Consider the following 16,240-nt stretch of genomic DNA (forward strand, 5'->3'; position numbering starts at 1 on the left):
GAGTTTCAATGTCCAGATCCTGGTTTATGGTCTAAATCAGGGGTCACCAACCTTTTAGAAACTGAGAGCTACTTCATACGAAGTCATACGAAGGGCTACCAGTTTGATACACTCTTCTGAAATAACTAATTTGCTCAGTTTGCCTTTAGTTATATATGATTATTAATGATAGTCATCTATGTGAAGACACTGATCACGTTAATGATTTCTCATTATCAATAATTATCAACAATGACTTAACAAGGTGGGAAACAGATAATATCAATATTCAATTTTCATTTTTAGAACAGGCCTGAGGGCTACTCATGTGGTCCTTGAGGGCTACCTGGTGCCCGCGGGCACCGTGTTGGTGACCCCTGGTCTAAATCTTGCTTTCACGCTTAATACAATACAATTCTGGATGGGATTCTGGATTCGCATTTTATAATATTTGAAATGCAATCCAGGGTTTTCCCTGGCATTATAAGGCTTAGCCGTTTTGGGCACCACCTAAGCCGAATGAATGTAAAATCAATGTGAGCATCAAAACTAACTAAATGATTTTTCTCAGATCTAACGGCTGTAGTCGCTCCTTCTTTAGCAAGTTTTGTCTTTAAGTTTTTTGATTCTTAGTTATTATCTGTTCTAGCTTGTCCAGCATTTTAAACACAGATATAGTAATAATAATGGTCTAAAATAATGTGAAATTGCTTTTTTATTATTATTATTATTATTGTAAAACATAGCATTTTCTTGAGGGAGGAGCCTTAAAGCCCCTGCAAAATACTAGCTCCTATCCTAAAATATAGTCTCAGAACTGAAAACACCAGTGGTAGATGAATGTAAGTAAAGCTTACAGGCTCCCCTTTAGCCAGGCACGTTGTCAGTAAATCTTCTAACTGCTTGCCCAATTAATAACCCCACGCCGTACACAAAACAACCAGTCTTTGAGAGACCTCGGCTCAGACGGCCAGAGGCTACACTCCTTTTCCTTCCTGCCTGTGGGGTAGGTTTAGGTCAGCCCTCCTGTCAGCTGTTTCAGACACCATGACTAGCCACTGGCCCTGGTCTGACAGGCTCTGCTTCCCGGGTCCGCCTGCTTTTTAGGCAAACCACTGAACACACTGGGTCCTTCTATGCTGCATAAAAAAATGCAGCTGTATCTATTGATGGCTGTGTTTGTTGTAGTTGGGCATTAAGTGGGCCAAGCATGGCCACACTAATGCATTTGCAGACTTGGCGGGTCAATTAGAGCACCACGCTGAGCCCATCATCTAACATGGGGAAACAATCTCGTACACATGAGGGCTGCTGGGATGCAAGCTGTGACCTTCAAGTGTTATTATGTGGAGAGACAGGGAAAAACAAGGAGGAGGGGGAATGAACAAGGTGTGCTGTGTAAAATTGTAAACACTGACTTTATGGTAGTTATACATATATATATATATATATATATATATATATATATATATATATATATATATATATATATATATATATATATATACTGTATAATGCAGGCTGCAGAGAATGTATAGAGCTCAACAGTGTGGTTCCGGAAGTAAAAACCCCATTGATTTTGATTATCAGCCATAATGTCTATCTGAAGTAGACTGACCACGAGCTACAAGGTTGTCAAAGAAAGTTTCAGCTCTTGTAAAAGCAAGAAGTATGAAATCAACCTTGTTTTAAGAAAAACATGTTTTATCCACGATCTTATGGACAAATACTACACTACCCACAATCCTAAGCCTAACAGCGACGTCTCTGATTGGTCCAACTCGTTGTTACCATTGAAATGTTTACCAGCGAAACCAGGAACAGCTAGAGCGAGCTTCTACCCTTAAAGTCTATGATCGTTTTTGTACACAGTCTTGTACCTTTTGCCAAGTTTGTGCCGAATCAAACGTTTTATGGTGACGACCCAAGACAAGACCCTCCTGGTAAACAACATGTTCAAACTCCTGGTTTTCACTAAAACACCTGATGACATTAAAGTGGAAAAGGGTGCATTTAGGGCTGAACCTAATTGATTATTTTCTCGATTAGTTGTTTGGTCTATAAAATGTCCGGAAATGGTGAAAAATGTCCATCAGTGTTTCCCAAAGCCCAAGATGACGTCCTCAAATGTCTTGGTTTGTCCACAACTCGAATATAATCAGTTTACTGCCACAGAGGAGAGAAGAAACTACAAAATATTTAAGAAATTGGAATCAGAGAATTTGTTTTTAAATTACTCAAAGCGATTAATCGATTATCAAAACAGTTGGCGATTGATTTAATAGTCGATAACTAATCGATTAATCGAAGAATCTTTGCAGCTCTGGATGCATTTCTTAAGTTCTCTTATACTTCATCACTTCCCCAAATAATATATATATATATATATATATATATATATATATATATACATACATACATACATACATACATACATATATATATATATATATATATATATATATATATATATATATATATATATATATATATATATATATATACACACACATACATATATATATTAAACAGGAATTCCACAGAGAGCACAAAACAATGTGAAAATATTGTAGGTTTAGGTTGAAGACCCCTGCTTAGCGTGGCAGCAGACAGCCTTTCCACTTCCCTTCACATTTAGAGCACAACGCAGTCAGGCAGATGTCTGAGCAGCCAATCCCCAACAGCCTGTGACAACCAGCTATCCCACAGTAAACACTGTAGTATCATCAGACATCATCAGGGCATCAGACAGGAGTAGCATTAGGATTAGCACTAGCGCTGTTTCATCAGTTAAAAGCTTTACAGTATCTGTCGAAGGTTTACACCTGAGATAGCATTTGTGCTGTAGTGTTTAATCAGCATTTCACATCTTACTTCCGACCCACTAAAAACATGCAGAGGGGCTGAACTTGCCCAAAAAAAAAAAACAAATATGCGAACGGTAGTCTGTCAGACAGGAAATCAGCAATCGCAAGTTGAAAAAAGGGAAGTGCTTCATCGAGAGACATTAGGTCATGTCCTCCCAGGGCTAAGTGCTGTGTCTTGAGACCTTTAAGAAAAAGAGAGACGGCAGTGCTGTTCCTGTAACGCTGCAGCAAGAAACTGGAAAATTACAAGTCATTAACCGAGCAGAGTGGAGTTCCAGTAAATACTTGAAATATTTACCCCAAGGGGGGGACAGTGCGGAGAGCATGGTGAGCTCCATCTGTCGCTGCATCCATGAAGTTATTTTAGGGGGGGGGGAAAACTGCCCGGGCAAAGTCCCAAAACTGTCACATTCATTTTCCCAGAGGTGAGAGACTCTCCGTTGAGACTCTTCACACTGAGGTGAGAGAAAATGGCTGCCAGTGCACATGTGTTACATGTTCCAAAAGCCCCATCTCAATGTCTGCCGGGCTCTGTCTGCTGGCGTACTCGGGGAGTGGAGGCATAATGGTCTGGGTTGTTAGCGAGCACTCCAGTTGCGCTGTGACGGGAACGTTTTCGACAGCTTTCAGACACTTGGCACTAATGATGTTCTGTAGGCCCTATGGCCAGCTGGGAGTATTTTTTTTTCCTTTTTCTTTATCTTGTTCTTCTTCTTCTTCTCGCTCCAATCAGCCACCCAACTCTAAGAAACATGCCAGCTCAGCCGGATTGCTGCGGCTTGGGCTTACACAAGTTAAAATAGTAATGTGTGCGCTAAAAAGGAAAGATGTTCTAGCCATACCCATGATGTTCTGTCCTTGTACTTATGATATCCTGGTGAATCATATAAAGTGCTTCTATCTACTGTACACATTGAAATCAAAGTTGATGGGCCCTATTTTAACGATCTAAGCGCACGGCGTGAAGCACATGTCGCAGGTGCGTTTAGGGCGTGTCCAAATCCACTTTGGCTAGTTTGACGGCGGAAAAAAGGGTCTGTGCGCCGGGCGCATGGTTCAAAAGGGTTGTACTTAGTGTCTTCATTAATTCATAGGTGTGTTTTGGGCGTAACATGCAATAAACCAATCAGAGATCATCTCCCATTCCCTTTAAAAGCCAGGCACGTTTGTGCCTTGGCGCATTGCTGTTATGAAGGCGGATTGCACCGTAATATTTTTATTTGAAATCTTTTGCATGTTTGTGTGCTACTGCGCTTCCCTGTGTGTGTAACAAGCATAGTGTGCGCGCGTTGTGCACGAGCCTAGGAGCATTTTACTAATTCACTGTTAAAATAAGAATGAAATGCTGCGTTATTGACTTTAGACCAGGTTTTTGTCGGTCAATGGCGCGATCATTTCCCGCTGCCTCAAGATAGCAGAAGAAGAATTCACCTGAACACACCTCTCTGTAAGACCAGCACGCCCATGGGCGCAAAGATGGGCGCAGGTGCATTTGCTATTTAAACGACGCGGGCGCTGGACGGGAAACTGACAACTGCGTCGGTCTTAAACTAGCAAAGACACTTGCGTCGGGCCCGACGACTTTAATTCATGAAATAGATAGAGAAATTCTATAAACGAAATTGCGTTCTGTAAATGAAATTGCAAAATCGGAGTGTCAAGCAGACAAACTGAGCAACACATATATAATAAAAAGATCGATACTTGGCGTCTGTGTATCGATACAGTATTGCCACGGAAAATATCGCGGTACTATGCTGTATCGATCCCCTCCACCCCCCCACCCCTAGATCTAAAGTGGCATTTTTGCATGACTCTTTGTGGAGAAATTCAGTTGTACAGTTTCATCGATTAAATCAACTAAATACTAAACAAAATCGCATGAGTGTTAGTTGTCTCTGAATTTCTTTAATCGAGGACAGCCGTAGTTTTGGGGGGATGGGTTTCTATGGGACCTTTCAGCTCAGTGTCTTTGAATTTTCTGTTGAAGTTTGGGACTGTGTGGATGTTGCTTAAACCCAATTCTAGCTTCAAAAGATCCAGTGGATCTTTTGCTGGGAAAGCCCTACCAGACACAGCTATTACATCACTATCAATTTGTCCATAGGTGGCAGTCCGATAGCAGATGACTGTATTGAAGTCCAGCAGTAAACCTAATCTCTGTCATGTTGAAGTAGGGTAGCCTATGGTAGGTGAAAGCCTGCTACAGCCAGTCAGACAGAGCAGACAGAAGGAACGAATCAATGAGCACCAGAGGCTCCCTGAGGGCCAGCGTAGCGCAGGAGAGGGTTATTGTAAATCAATTGTCTGCCAATTCATTTCAATTGATAGCATCAGAATAATGACACGCCGTAATAAAATGGTAATCAGGGCCTTTAGCTGCGGGCGGTGGAGAGTCGTCTGGCAATGTGAGCTGCAGGGGAAGTGGCAGTGGCCCACATTCTCCGCTCTTGCATTGCTGAACATGTGTGCACTTCATGTGTGTGCCTCGGCGGCATTTGCAGTCTTTGTCAGCGCGTTTTTTTTTTTTTTTTGTCGTTGTGGCTGGATGAGCGCGTGCGTTTCTCACTGTGTGCGAGGAACATCCCACGTGCTGCACAGCCTCTGATTTAATCCCCGAGATACGCAGCCCAACGACGGCGGCAGATGGCTCGCTGAGCAGATTAAAATCTCAACAGCTAACCTTGCGCCAACCCAAACAGACACACTTCAAGTAAGTGAGAGTAGCTGAGACAATTACTACACATTTCCATGCAGAGGGGGATGGAGGAGACATTTTGTTTGGCTCTTGAGGAACCACAGACACCCTAAACCCCATCCAATCAATAGCAGAGGGAAGCGATATTAAAACCACGGGTCAGAGCGGAGGTCAAACCTCATGAATCAGCATAATTGGATGTGATATGGGTGTTATGACGGAGCGAGGATGGACAGTAATAAGCTGGGGGGATCTTGTTTGCTCAGAATGTGGGTGGTAAGACAAACAACAGCTTTAGCCTCGCTTTATTGTTGTGGTGGTTAATAAAATGGGGGCAGATTACGGTGAAGCCCGCTGACTAATGGCCCTTTTCCACTGCAGGAACTTAACCCATAACCAAGACATCCCATAACTTCACCTGAGGCTTTGGTACCAGTATGGGTGGGGGGGGGGGGGAACAATACAGCATAGAATTGCGATGTTTATTATATTTAAAATCAGAGAATTCTTACTTTTTTCATTCAAAAAATTGGACTTAAACCGATTAATCGATTATCACAATAGTTAGCGATTAATTGAATAGTTGACAACTAATCGATTAATCTTTGCAGCTCTAGTGCATGTAACTCTCTACATTCTATTACAGTGTGTCATTTAATAGCCGACAAAACACATACACACACACACACACACACACACACACACACACACACACACACACACACACACACACCTCCAACAAAACAAGAACAAGCTATGTGAAAGAACAACTCCCTAGTTTCTAGAAAAAGAATAAAAAAGAAAGATTATGTGAAGGGAAAAGAAAAGGGAAGAAAAACAAACGACAGGATGTTTCGGTTATATGTGTGAGGGTGTGTGTGTGTGTGTGTGTGTGTGTGTGTGTGTGTGTGTGTGTGTGTGTGTGTGTGTGTGTGTGTGTGTGTGTGTGTGTGTGTGTGTGTTTGGATGTGGGAGTAGCAGTTGCTCTTCTTTCCTCACTGGAATCTGTCTTAATTAAAAAGGACTGGTTTTACAGTAAGTGTGCGCCCGAGGGGAGCAAACATGTTCTAAAGCACAGCAGCCATGAGGGGAGCGAGGCGGGGCGGCATGCTTTCAAAGAGCACTCTTTTCCCCGACACACTCCTAACTAAAAGGGTTCAGCAGAGTACCGCAAGAAGGTTCTTTATGCGCCGCCAGAACCTTCAAATGATCAAACATCCCAGTAGGGCCACAGATCCACATTAGACCAGACTGAATCCTAAGAATCCATAGCTGTCGATGAAATCTGCATCTACAGAGCCACTTGAAGAACTTGCTGTATGTTCTTCAGCTCTTTGTTGCCACAGCAAACTGAAAAACCCAGTGTGTGTGTGTGTGTGTGTGTGTGTGTGTGTGTGTGTGTGTGATGTTGATGATGGAAGCAGCCAATCAGGTGGGGGAACAAGAGCCGTAGCCACAACAACCGGTAAACCCACTGCTTTAGCGGAGAAGTGTAGACTAAACTGACAATACAGATTCAAAGCAGACCCTGGTGGGAATGATCTTCTATAACCTGAGTCACCTCACGCACGCACGCACGCGCACGCACACACACACACACACACACACACACACACACACACACACGCACACACGCACGCACACACAAACACAAACACACACACACCAGAGAGCAGGGATCACTGTGACCTGCCAAAAACACACACACACACAGACATCACACGCTGTTGTTTTTTCGGTTGGAGTGACATCTGTTTCATCCGTGGATTTGGATAGATTTTCAGTGTGCACGAATGTGTGTGCGTGAAAGGGTGCGCGTGACTGCATGCCTGGGAGATTGCTGACTGCACACACACAAACACACAGACACACACACACACACATACACACCAACAACATGAGTAGAAGGGCAAAGAGACGGTGACTGACTCACCTCTCCTGTTTGCAGACACCAGTCATGAGACGTGTGAATGTGTCTGTGTGTGTGTGTGTGTGTGTGTGTGTGTGTGTGTGTGTGTGCACGCGCCAACATACATTCCTGTGCCTCTATGTGCCAATATGTGCTGACTACCTTAGTTCTGGACTCAGTAACTGTCTTCACTGTGCCAACACACACACAAAAATATGTGTGTGTGTTGGCACAGTTTGTGTGAGGGAGTTATTTTACTGCAGGTGAGCTGCATACCACAAACTAAGCTTCAGATAGATGGACTGATAACAGACAAGCAGGTACGGGCATGACACACACACACACACACACACACACACACACACACACTCACAGATGTGGAATGATGAACAAAGACAGATTTGATGCAGCTGCATATACAGCAGATTGACAAAAAACAACAAGAGCGCTTTGATTTAGTCTAATCATTCATTTCCCCACACCTGCACACACACACACACACACACACACACACACACACACACACACCAATCAAGGAAATGGCAGAGTAGAAAGGCAGCCTCGCACTCAGAGCTGACCTTTTCACTCACTTCAATCTGTTAAATAAAATGCACCCCATCAATCCGGCTTTGACACTGCTAACATACCTCATCTCTCTTCACACACACACACACACACACACACACACACACACACACACACACACATTTCCACAGACACAGACAGACAGACACACACACTATCAATCATATGTCAGCATGCGCTAATGCACCTCATCTTTCATTCATGGAGAGGAAACGGCTTGAATAAGCAGCAGCTCTGTTCATGCTGAAATGTGGGATTAGCGATGTTAACTGAAGCTCACACTGTATCTGAATGGACTTCAGGCAGGAGAGAGGGAAGCAGTTACAGTACAATCCCACTCAGTGGAGGTGTCTGCGTGAGGCTGCACGTGTTAGCTCAGTGTACATGCTTTCGGTTGGTACCTCAGATGTATTGAGGTTCAAAACCAAGCGCTAACTATGGCGGAGGGACTGGTGGAAGGAAAACAAAGGTTAAAGCTGATCAAGCCGTGAAACATTTTCTGCTGAGGATTTTTGTTTTATATCATTCAGGGGTGCAAACTCATCAGGGGTGAAACATGTGACAGAGATGGAATTTTCTTTCTTTTTTTAAAGAAGCTTTAAACTGTGGATTCACGGTGGATTTTAGCAAAAACTCACCCTAGAATTGACATGATTACTGCTACAAATGCAAAAAATAAACTCATCAGTTAGATGGGAATCACACAAATTACCTTTTTTGGATTGAAAAAGGCAATTTTTGCTGAAAGGTGACAATTTTGCACCACTGATCAATAGAAATTCAACATCTTTGGTCAGAGAGGACAAACTATTTAAGATGCCACCTTGGGCTCTGGAACTTGTGATGGGCATTTTCACTATTTTCCGATAATTTACAGCCTATAATGTCTATGAAATGTAGCTAATAACGACTAATTATCACTCAAATCACTCAAATTAATTTATACTGAAAGTGTTCCATAGCTGTAACCCGAAAACCGACCGCCAAATGCTTCATTTGCTGACCCAAAATTGTGGATTTTTACAGTCTCCAACTTTACCGATGAACTGGAAAAGCTGGAAATTGGACCTTGGGTGGACCTTTTTGTTGGGGTCATTCCACAGCTTTGGCTTCGGCTTCGACGTCACTGCATTGCTAGTTTGGGATCGAGAAGAGCAGCAAAAGGAAGAAACCAATGCACAGGTTGCAAACAAATGATGAGGCCAATGTCTGATTGCCTCCAATTCTTCCATTATTTTCAGGAAAGCTCATTGTGCAACTCCTGCTATTTGCACCCTTTATAAGCACCTATATTGAGCAAATAATACAAACGCTCAAACTTGAAGGGAGTCTAATACAGCTGTCTGTTCTGATATCAGTTATGGCAGCTTCGTTTTGTGTAAGTCTTTGTCTGTCAAACAATTTGCAACTTGAGAGGCATGCAGAACTCTTCTCATCTGCCATTTTATTTCTATTTGCCTCGGTTTATTCACTGACTGACGTGTTCCGGTGCACCGCACATATACTTCCTCCTGTCGCGTCTTGCTCTCTGTGATTCCACACCCTCCTAATTCTTAGAATTGAGTTTCCCTTGCCCCCCCCCCCACACCCTCTCCCTGTCCCTGCACATGCTTTTTTTTTTTTTTTTTTTATTCCATGTACTAGTCAAGTCTGGCATGGCCTGTGTTTTTCACCATAGAAACCGACATAACAGACCAACACAGCCAAGCTCAGGCTCAGCAAACAGAGACCAAATAAAATCCATCATTCAGTCGGTGTGTGCGAAAGCCTTTTTTCTTTTCCTCTCTCTCTCTCTCTCTCTCTCTCTCTCTCTCTCTCTCTCTCTCTCTCTCTCTCTCTCTCTCTCTCTCTCTCTCTCTCTCTCTCTCTCTCTCTCTCTCTCTCTCTCTCTCTCTCTCTCTCTCTCTCTCTCTCTCTCTCTCTCTCTCTCTCTCTTCTTCAGGCACACACGCCTTATTTTAGAGCAGTTCCAGCAAGACAAGGAGGGAGGGGGGGCTGAACAAAGTTTTGAACATAGACGTCATTCGGCAAGCGGCCTGCTGAAGGCAATAAGCATTTCAACGTGCAAGAATAATAATGCAAAAAAAAAAAAAAAAACCCCGTGAAGAAACCATACAAACGCTTCCAAAACATTACAAAACCTGCAAAGCCAGACAATGCAATAACATCTTCAGAAGATTCCTGTAATATATGTCATTGATGACTACATCACTTGGTGAGACATGACATTATGTGCTGCAACATTTTCATCATTCCACTCATGAAAATATCCAGACCGGTTCGTACAGAGGGATTTTGTACAAATATTTTGTCCTTAAAACAAAGTGGCTTTAAAACTGCAGCGCTGCACCTCCCCAGCACATAAACACAGTTAAAACCTGCCAATTTGAACCCGTTTCTTATGATGTAATCCCCTAAAATGTCGGATATTTGTTTTAGTTATGTAAGCCCTCGGCCCCTCCACTGGGTTTGCCAGATGGAACAAATGACGGATCTCAGACGTTTGGCGTTTCCTGGCCAGAGAAGCAGGGGAGGGCTGACTTGCAAGCCATTTCCTAAGACGCAAACTGTTCAATGAAACCCACACATATCAGAGAGAGCGTCTGTGGAAAACAACAGCAGATAAAAGGGGCTCTGCCTTTCATTTTATTTCTCACTGGAAGTGGGGAAGCACATTTAGTAATGCCAGTGTAACCATCAAATTATTGCAGATTACTGTACGCTGCCAAAGGCTTTGTAGTTGCAGGTTTTCCAAAGCCAACTGTAAGACTTTTTAAGACCTCATTAATGCTCGATGGGATCGAATTCAAGACCAATTTGAGAACAAAATGGAAGAAACAAAGCTGATGAAATATGGCTTTCTGGCAATGTATCTGCTGGGGGGCGGGGGTGTTTTTGAAAGTTTTGGCATTGAGAAATCGATTTCCAAACAACCATCGGAATAAATAGCTGCTGGTCACTAGGCAGGATGTACCAAAGTCAACAAAGAAACACATCATTACATGCTGAAAAATAAGACCATTAACTAGATTGAAAAAACAAATCTGAAAACATTTTTTAAGGAACTGTGGATCCCCTAAAACATTTACTTTAACAAGTATTTGCTTCAACTTTCTGGGCTTTGGGAACGCTCTGTCAGCCTACACTTTGATTGCCAAGTCTCATAAATAATGTGCTTTTCTTTTTCCAAAATGCCACATTCATCAGGGAGGGCGCACACACACACACACACACACACACGGTCACTGTCAGCTGACACTGGCCAGCACCAGACCAATCGGCCAGCCGTCTGTCGCTTTGGACAATCAGCCCCGCTGCCCCGAGTCAACCCCGCAGCCCTCTGGGATATCTGGGCTGTGAGAGAGGGAGGAGATAAAGGGAAAAGGGAGGGCAAGCGCCGATGGTGGCTGTAGGAAAAGTGTACGTGACACACAGACAAGAGCCAGAGAGACAGACTCTGGCAGAAGAAGTCGCAGACTCTCTCTATCAGCTGTCTCTGGACTCCGTCAGCTGTCTCTTACCACCTCTCTCTCTACATATCCTTTAACCTCGATTGCTCAAGTGCCATCCATTTGTTCTGTCTGTCCCTGTCAATTTAAAACCCCCACGCTATGACTAAGACCCTGCCGCTACTATTATTTACTGTCAAACCTATAAACATGAAAAGCTGACGCGTCCTCATGCTATTTTTACATTCGATTTGGACGCACTGAGTATGCGGTACTAGGCTGCATACTCCCCAACGATCCAAGATCTTTTCTCTTGTCCAGATGCCTCCCACCCTCATTTCCACGTCCTCTGCGTCCATGACACAGTTACATAATTGCATTTGACTAACTATGTGACTCCCCCCCCACACACACACACACACACACATCCCCCTCCAATCTCACCCATCGGTTATGTCTGAGGCCGAGGAGACGAGATTCCGAGACAGACTTATCACAGTCTGTTTTGTTACTGTGCTGTGGAACTTTCATCTGTTTCCTCAAACGATAAAAAAAAAAAAAAGTCCTCTCAATCAAAGATTGAATTTGCAGGCCGTCGTTTCAATGCTGAGAAAGTCCAGATAAACTGGCCTGGCTATAATCTCCATTTAATCAGTTAAGCACAATAGTGCCCAACTTTTTGTATCGGTTGGATGTGTGTGAGTGTGCAGTCTCCTCTCAGAGAGCTTGTTGTTTTTATGCATGTGGGGCTTTTATCAGTGCTGGGGACTGGGCTGGCCTTATGCAGTTGGTACTAAATGCTAATGACTTAGGATTTTACAGACAACAGTCGGCTGCCCAAGTTCACAGCAGCCCACGCAAATCTCTGTGTGTACATCCGCGTGCTGCCCAAAATGTATGACCATGCAAATCTTTCTGCACACACCCAATGTAGTATAAAAAAGAAGTATGCCATGCCCTTTAGGCACTTGCGGTGTGACTTCAATATTCAGCAATGGTGGTTGTCGACTGCATAATGATAACTGGTCAGTGACCAATCATTGATCCACTTTGGCCCCCAGGCAGTGGATGCAAGCAGTGCCGATGGTTTGGTGGTAGACATGTCCGATCCTATGCAGGGACATTTAGCTCTGGGTATTGCTACCATTGTACAATCAGGCAAGCACTCCTGAAGTTTTTTAGGCTTCTTGTGCAAACTGTTCCTGACCTCTTTTGTTCAGTTTGACATAAGGCCTGGAAGTTGCCGCAATGGCGCCAAAAATTCAAGCTGGGGGGCTAATTTGCCCGCTGGGACACCTCGAAAGGACATGAACAGAGGGGAAATTTGGAGAGCAGAAAGACAGAACATCTGTCTTTCTCTTAGAGGACGAGGGAAATAAAAAGTGTTGTGTGCAGAGTTCAGAATGTACCAGTTGGAACTGGCAGACCTGGAGATTTTCCATAAGCTATGCTTCCCTGAGAGGTCTCCCTATTTCCGCTCCGCCGCTCTCCCAAACTCTCTTTTTCTCTTCATTGTACAGTCGCATCATTTTGTCTTCCACAGGACAACATGTGAAGATTAACCTTTCATACACACTAAACTAAACAAAGAATGGAGAGAGGGGGAAAAGACCATAGGATATAGAAGCCGAGGTGGTAGCAGCAAGAGGAAACGGCCATTTCCTCAACTTCCCCATTCCTTTTATTTTGTCTCGTCAGGTGGACGGGAGACTACAGTCCCATACCAGAAAGGGAAGAAGTAAGAAGACAAAAAAACAAAGGCAAACAATATCACAACGAAAGGAGAAAGGGGGAGTGAGAAGTAAGGCAAAATAAAAATAAAAAAAAATGTATCAAGAGCTGAGGCAGGCAGGAAGCTGCCCCTGGGCTTAAGTGCGGGTAAATTAACATCAAACTGTCTGTAGCTCGGCTGCTCGCCACAAACAAGGGCCCAGCCTTCTCCCCGACGTCTCTTCGACCTATAAAAAATACATTTAAAAGGAAGGGAAGCTTGCACGTCCCTCCGCTGCCACCGAGGTTTGAACTTCCCAGAGAATATATAAATGTAAGGCCAAAGAGCAGGAACATGCAACGGGCAAGCGTGCTCACAACAGCAGATAAGTGCAATGGACTGCAAATAGATGTAGCGAATTAGAAGGAAGCTGAGGTGCTAATGGCCCAAGACTAATAAGGGCACTTAAGTCAATTAGAGGGAGTACAACTATCATCCCTCAACTGGCTTCATCCCTCCATTTGTCTATATTTATGTTCACTCCCCTCCTGCAAAGCCAATAGCTCTAAGTTATTTAACTGAATTAGTCATTAAAAGAAATACCAACACTTGCCGTGTGTAGAACCGTGTTTCCGGGATACAGAACCAACAAGTGCCTGTGTGGGTGACGGTATCAAAAAAGCGGTGTCACAGGCCTATCAACCACTGCCATCACACTGCAAAATCACTCCATATTTGTCGCTTTGCTTGCAACGACCAGATGACTAGGATTGGGCATCGAAAACCGGTTCCAACTCGGAACCGTTTCAAAAACTTTTTGGAATCGTTGGGAAAATTTGGTTTGAAATCTGATCATCGGTTCCATATTTAACATGCGCAAGTTTGGGTTTCTGTAGCGGCCACCGTACTTCCAGGCGCTTGTTGTGTTGCAGCCACGGAGCACAGTAAGCGGCGCTCTAGTGTGGCTTTATTTTACGTTGAAAAAGCCTGGTTAAAAGTGTAAATCACCACTGAATCGAAATAAATTGTTACTCGTATCCTCTTATCTGTGAAATAAGCATGTGACCTGTTCCATCTCCACCCCTCACAGAATCAGAATCGATAAGAACCCGACTAGAAAGGAAGAATTGGAATTGAAATCAGAATTGTTAAAATCAAAACGATGCTAGGGCTGCACGATATGACCTAAAATCAAAATCACGATTAATTGCACATTTTACCTCGATAATGATTAAATTAACGATAATTAATCACGTTGTTCTAAATCACACTGCGTTTTTTTGGGGCACAAGTTGCTCAGTTGACTCGGACTTGGTGTTTGAGTTATCCTCCATTGTGCTTTCCATGCGGCTGACTGGTCCGGGCAGGTCACGTGACTACACACGCGGTAGACTGTCTTTAAGGAGAAAGGTAAAATACGTCAAGAACAACTTCAGAATTTCAATGTTGATAAATTTCCGATTAATGTGTGTGTGTGTGTGTGTGTGTGTGTGTGTGTGTGTGTGTGTGTGTGTGTGTGTGTGTGTGTGTGTGTGTGTGTGTGTAGGACGAAGTACCCCAACATGATCAGACCCAATCCCTCCCAGGCACTGGGGAGGGTGGGGGGGCTTAAGTAGGCAACCCAACACTGGCGAGTCTGCACTGGCCGTAGTGAGCAGTGACTCCGATCGATTTCATTGCGTAGATTAGATTTGGGGAGTGCACTAGGATGGAGCGGATGGTGCTTTGAGTGGAGGGGGTGGCAATCATCAGGCGCCTAGTTGGTCTAGCCAACACACACACACACACACACACACACACACACACACACACACACACATACATACAGAGGCCAGGGGGTGCCAGATATCAATGCTGGCTGGTGGTGCAGTTAGGCAGCTGTTAGCGTTTCAGAAAAAATTAGCACCAGGTTCAACTGTAAACAATGAGCTCATTCTCTCTGCTAGAGCGCCGCGCAACACACCACATCTGTTTTGAAACAAGCAGTCTTATTCAAGGCCCACACTGAGGTAATCCACACCCCCCTTGTAAAAAGCAAACTGGGAAAAGCACTTGAGGGGACCTTAAAGTCATGTATGTAATGCCCTGAAACACTGTGAATGGTATTACTAACATACGAGACTAGCATGTATGCGTTACCTACACAATGGACCAGTGAAGAGATAAAGATTAATATTAATGAAGATTATGTACGGAAATACTTCCTGTTTACTTGGAGGGGGACAGATGATTGGACTTGTAGGCTCACCCAACTTTCAACTACATCACATGTGAAAGAAGGTATAATCAAGCTTTCTAGCAGATACTATAATTAGGCTAAATCACCGAGAATGTATTGCCTGCAGATCCACAAAAGGTCTAAGGCAGATTCAAAGAACCCTTCAAGTCATGGATTTGACTGTTTAAGAGCCATTGGCGGCATTTCTTTAAGCGATACAGAACGAACAAGTGCCTGTGTGGGTGACGGTATCAAAAAAGCTGTGTCACAGGCCTATCAACCACTGCCATCACACTGCAAAATCACTCCATATTTGTCGCTTTGCTCGCAACGACCATATGACTAGGATTGGGCATCGAGAACCGGTTCCAACTCGGAACCGTTTAAAAAAAGAAATTGGCATCGTTGGCCAAGAGCCATTGGCAGAATGCACACCGTGCTTTTAAATGGGTTACATCAGCTTATACAGACTTGTGACTCGCTTGAGATGCAACAAGTCATCCAAATTAAATGTCATAATGACCCATATTAGCATTTCCTGGTCTGCTACTGCTTAGGTCAAGGTTTAGTTTGGGCACTAGAACGATTTGGGTATGGAAAGATCATTGTTTGAGTTTCAAAAACTACTTTTTCAAGGTTAGGGAAACCTAATGGTTAACCGATGAACTGCTTTGTTAGGGGTTAGGGATTGATTGTGGTCATGGTTAAAAGAAACTGTGACCAATGAAACTGACTTTTGGTTGGACATGCTTCCACCAATCTCACCTACCTCTTCCCTAAAATCTTGGCTGTGTAAAAACTGCACATATGTCAATTCTAGGCAT

General features: G+C 43.6%; 1 protein-coding gene across 1 annotated transcript in view; it reads right to left on the reverse strand.

The window, feature by feature from the left end:
* skia (v-ski avian sarcoma viral oncogene homolog a) overlaps positions 1 to 16,240 on the reverse strand; it is a 94,034-nt gene that overhangs the window by 31,858 nt on the left and 45,936 nt on the right. The window lies entirely within an intron of this gene.

The sequence above is a fragment of the Sander lucioperca genome, chromosome 12 (assembly GCF_008315115.2).
Source record: "Sander lucioperca isolate FBNREF2018 chromosome 12, SLUC_FBN_1.2, whole genome shotgun sequence".
NCBI lineage: Eukaryota > Metazoa > Chordata > Actinopteri > Perciformes > Percidae > Sander > Sander lucioperca.